Source organism: Pelodiscus sinensis, chromosome 7 (genome assembly GCF_052426305.1).
Source record: "Pelodiscus sinensis isolate ZL-2025 chromosome 7, ASM5242630v1, whole genome shotgun sequence".
NCBI lineage: Eukaryota > Metazoa > Chordata > Testudines > Trionychidae > Pelodiscus > Pelodiscus sinensis.
The window spans coordinates 2,017,043-2,022,459 of record NC_143058.1 but is presented as its reverse complement, the minus strand read 5'-3'; positions in this window follow the sequence as shown (position 1 = coordinate 2,022,459).

The window sequence follows — 5,417 nt, the reverse complement described above, 5'->3', positions numbered from 1 at the left end:
CCGGGCGACCAGAGCAGCAGCCCCCGGAGTGGAACCCTGAGTCCTAGGGCTGCGGCTGCTGCTGGGAGCGCCAGGCAAATGGCCCGAGCGGCCTAGGCAGGCTGCAGTTGGGCACGCAGAGCTGCAGTGCTTGCAGGCAGCCACTGTGCGTCACGCTTGCCCCACGCAGCCGGCTGCTAGGTAGGCCTTCCCTGGGCAGACAGGCTCTGGCCTTGGGCAGCAGGCAGCTGGGACATGCTCTCAGCTCCCTGGGCTTACCCAGCCCTGCCGTGCAAACGCACCTGCCAGCTGCAAAGCTCTCCTGGCCACCTCTCCCCCCGAGCCTGTCCTGGCTCCGCACCGGCCTGGCAAACTGCCAGGCTTGGCCTGTTCTCGGGGCTTCCTCCTCTGCCCCCAGGGGTCCCTCTGCTGCTTACAGGACAGGCTGGGGTCCCCTGGCCCCTGGCAGGAGCAAGGCTCAATCCCTGCAGGAGCAAGGCTCAATCCCTGCAGATGCACTGCTCCGCCACCCTCGCGCTCCCCTCCAGTGTGTCCCCGCCCCTGGGAGAGCCCAGCAGCAGGGACGGGGCGCTGGGGACCCCAGGGCTCAGTGCAACCCTCTGCCGGGTGCTGGGTCTCCTGCAGCACCTCGCTGCTAGTGAGACAGCCGGAAATGCAGCACCCATGGGGCAGGCGGCGGGGCAGTGGGAGGATGCTCTCAGGGCTGGAAGATCGGTCTGCCTGTGACTTAGTGGAGGTACCTTGCTGGTTGCTATGCTGGGCAGTAGGTTGTGAGTGACCTCCACTGTCTGCTGCCTGCAGCACGGCCCAGCAGGGCAGGGGATGAGTCATTATGCAAGGGGGCTCCGAACCTGTCTGACCAGTGATCTCCCAGGGAGTGGAACAATGGGAAGAAGGGGAGTGGAGCCCTGGCTGGGGGCAGGCCTGGAAGTGAGGGAGTTTGGTTTCTGTCTGGTATCATGGAGGAAGCAGCCTAAGCAAGGGGCTGGAATTTAGGGTCCCAGTCTCCCCCATCTCAAGGGGGGCCGAGGCATCCTAGGCCTGCCCTGGAACCAGGTTACATCTGTGCTGTGCTGTATCCTGGAGAAGCAATAAACTCCCCTGTTCTACTGGCTGGCGGAGTCTGTCCGTGCCACTACGGGGGTGCAGGAGGTGGGGGACTCCGACGTGCCATCACACTGCCACCTGCAGGACCGATGGGTGTCCTGCTTAGCACCCTGCTTTGGCTTGGCCAGTGGCAGTGGTACGCCCATAAAGGTTTTGAAAGGGGCCCTGGCGACGGCGCTGTGCTGAGCCCCACTGGGGAGTCTGACACCTGCCCCCCCAGAAAGGGAACTTGCTGGGACAGGGAACCTTGCCCGGCTGGGCTGGGCGGGGCTTTCCTCCAGGGCTGACGCTTTGGCCCCCGGTGCTGCCGTGTGGGGCAGGCTGATTTCCACTCGCAAACTTGAAAGGAAAGAGCCATCTCCTGGCAGAAGGGAGCTTTCTGAGCCCCCAGACTACTGCCTGTCCTCACTGAGGGCTCCGGCCCTAGGGCTCAGCAGACCAGCCGTCTCCATGTGGCCTGTCCCCATCAAGTCTGTTGTGGGATCTCTGATGCAAAGGGTGCCCATTCACCTGGTATGGAAGAGGCGGGTTTGCTGGGTAGATGATGGGCTGCTTGTGTGGACAGATGAGTGGACAAATGATTCTGTCTCTCTTAGTTGGATGGCTGGGTAGGGACTGGCAGGACAGGTGATTGTTTAGTTGGTTGATAAGTTGGATGGCTGGATAGGGGTTAGCAGGATGGGTGGCTGGGTGGATGGTTATTGGATGGCTGAATAGGACTAGCAGGACGGTTAGTTGGTTGGTTGGCTGGGAAGGGTCTGGCAGGACGGTTGGTTGGATGTATGGGAAGGGACTGGCAGGACGGTCGGTCGGTTGGTTGGAAGGGACTGGCAGGACGGTCGGTTGGAAGGGACTGGCAGGACGGTCGGTTGATTGGTTAGAAGGGACTGGCAGGATGATTGGGCAGTTGGTTGGAAGGGACTGGCAGGACAGTTGGTTGGTTGGTCTGTTGTTTGGTTGGATGCTTGGGAAGGGAGTGACAGGACGGTTGGTTGGAAGGGACTGGCAGGACGGTCGGTTGGAAGGGACTGGCAGGACGGTCGGTTGGTTGATTGGAAGGAACTAGCAGGGCAGTTGGTTGGTTGGTTGGCTGGCAGGATGATTGGTTGGTTGATTGGAAGGGACTGGCAGGACGGTTGGTTGGTTGGTTGGTTGGTTGGAAGGGACTGGCAGGACAGTCAGTTGGTTGGCTGGAAGGGACTGGCAGGACGGTTGGTCAGTTGGTTGGAAGGGACTGGCAGGACAGTTGGTTGGTTGGTTTGTTGTTTGGTTGGATGCTTGGGAAGGGACTGACAGGACGGTTGGTTGGTTGGAAGGGACTGGCAGGACGGTTGATTGGTTGGAAGGGACTGGCAGGACGGTTGGTTGGTTGGAAGGGACTAGCAGGGCAGTTGGTTGGTTGGTTGGCTGGCAAGGGACTGGCATGATGGTTGGTTGGTTGTTTTGTTGTTTGGTTGGATGCTTGGGAAGGGACTGACAGGACGGTTGGTTGGTTGGTTGGTTGGAAGGGACTGGCAGGACAGTCGGTCGGTTGGTTGGAAGGGACTGGCAGGACAGTCGGTGGATCGGTTGGTTGGTTAGAAGGGACTGGCAGGACGGTCGGTTGATTGGAAGGGACTGGCAGGACGGTCAGTCGGTCGGTTGGTAGGGACTGGCAGGACTGTCAGTTGGAAGGGACTGGCAGGACGGTTGGTTGGTTGGAAGGGACTGGCAGGACGGTTGGTTGGTTGGAAGGGACTGGCAGGACAGTTGGTGGATCGGTTGGAAGGGACTGGCAGGACAGTTGGTGGATCGGTTGGTTGGTTGGAAGGGACTGGCAGGACGGTCGATTGGTTGGAAGGGACTGGCAGGACGGTCGGTCGGTCGGTTGGTTGGTAGGGGCTGGCAGGACGGTCAGTTGGAAGGGACTGGCAGGACGGTTGGTTGGTTGGTTGGAAGGGACTGGCAGGATGGTTGGTTGGTTGGTTGGGACTGGCAGGATAGTTGGTGGATCGGTTGGTTGGTTGGAAGGGACTGGCAGGACAGTCAGTTGGAAGGGACTGGCAGGACGGTTGGTTGGTTGGTTGGTTGGAAGGGACTGGCAGGACGGTCGATTGGTTGGAAGGGACTGGCAGGACGGTCGGTCGGTCGGTTGGTTGGTAGGGGCTGGCAGGACGGTCAGTTGGAAGGGACTGGCAGGACGGTTGGTTGGTTGGTTGGAAGGGACTGGCAGGATGGTTGGTTGGTTGGTTGGGACTGGCAGGATAGTTGGTGGATCGGTTGGTTGGTTGGAAGGGACTGGCAGGACAGTCAGTTGGAAGGGACTGGCAGGACGGTTGGTTGGTTGGTTGGTTGGAAGGGACTGGCAGGATGGTTGGTTGGTTGGTTGGGACTGGCAGGACAGTTGGTGGATCGGTTGATCGGGACTGGCAGGACGGTCGGTCGGTTGGTTGGAAGGGACTGGCAGGACGGTTGGTCGGTTGGTTGGTTGGTAGGGGCTGGCAGGACGGTCAGTTGGAAGGGACTGGCAGGACGGTTGGTTGGTTGGGACTGGCAGGACAGTTGGTGGATCGGTTGGTTGGTTGGAAGGGACTGGCAGGACAGTTGGTGGATCGGTTGGTTGGTTGGAAGGGACTGGCAGGACAGTCGGTTGATCGGTTGGAAGGGACTGGCAGGACAGTCGATTGGTTGGAAGGGACTGGCAGGACGGTCGATTGGTTGGAAGGGACTGGCAGGACGGTCGATTGGTTGGAAGGGACTGGCAGGACGGTCGGTTGGTTGGAAGGGAGTGGCAGGACGGTCGGTCGGTTTGTTGGAAGGGACTGGCAGGACGGTCGGTCGGTTGGTTGGTTGGTAGGGGCTGGCAGGACGGTCAGTTGGAAGGGACTGGCAGGACGGTTGGTTGGTTGGTAGGTACTGGCAGGACGGTCGGTCGGTCAGTTGGTTGGTAGGGACTGGCAGGACGGTTGGTTGGTTGGTAGGGACTGGCAGGACGGTCGGTCGGTCGGTAGGGGCTGGCAGGACGGTTGGTTGGTTGGTAGGGACTGGCAGGACGGTCGGTCGGTTGGTTGGTTGGTAGGGGCTGGCAGGACGGTCAGTTGGAAGGGACTGGCAGGACGGTTGGTTGGTTGGAAGGGACTGGCAGGACGGTCGGTTGGTTGGTTGGAAGGGAGTGGCAGGACGGTCGGTTGGTTGGAAGGGAGTGGCAGGACGGTCGGTCGGTTGGTTGGTTGGTAGGGGCTGGCAGGACGGTCAGTTGGAAGGGACTGGCAGGACGGTTGGTTGGTTGGTAGGTACTGGCAGGACGGTCGGTCGGTCAGTTGGTTGGTAGGGACTGGCAGGACGGTTGGTTGGTTGGTAGGGACTGGCAGGACGGTCGGTCGGTCGGTAGGGGCTGGCAGGACGGTCGGTCAGTTGGAAGGGACTGGCAGGACGGTTGGTTGGTTGGTAGGGACTGGCAGGACGGTCGGTCGGTTGGTTGGTTGGTAGGGGCTGGCAGGACGGTCAGTTGGAAGGGACTGGCAGGACGGTTGGTTGGTTGGAAGGGACTGGCAGGACGGTCGGTTGGTTGGTTGGAAGGGAGTGGCAGGACGGTCGGTTGGTTGGAAGGGAGTGGCAGGACGGTCGGTCGGTTTGTTGGAAGGGACTGGCAGGACGGTCGGTCGGTCAGTTGGTTGGTAGGGACTGGCAGGACGGTCGGTCGGTCAGTTGGTTGGTAGGGACTGGCAGGACGGTCGGTCGGTCAGTTGGTTGGTAGGGACTGGCAGGACGGTTGGTTGGCTGGGAAGGGACTGTCTGGACAGTTGGTCGGCTGGCTGGCTGGCTGGCTGCAGGACCCTTGGAAGTGCAAGAGGAGAGAGGTGCATTTGTCCTTTTCTGGCTCTGACCTGGGTGGATGCTGCCCCCTCAGTGCTGGCTCCAGAGGGGATGCATTGCCCTCTGCGCACGCTGCCTGGCAGGGGTGCTGGGTTTGCAGCCAGCAGGCAGGAGAGCCGGGTCAGCCGGTACTTCAGTGGGAGCCAAGTCCTGCAGCTCATTGACCAACCTCCCCTGCGTGTGCAGGCGCCAGACCCTGCCCTGCAGCGACGGCACAGCCTGGCCTGGGAGCTGGGCCACGGAGCACTAGGACCACGCCCGCCGCTCTCCGGGGCTCAGAAGTGGCCCGAGAGGAGTCCCAATGCAGCACAAGGAGCCCTGGGTCCCTCTCCCGTGTGTTTGCCGGGGGGTCTCCCCGGGAGGGTGGGTCGGGGGAAGGGCTGGGGGTGCTCCATGCCAGCACAGAGTCAGTGCAGTGACATGGGGGGCATGTGCATGTCCCCCGCCAGGGCCTC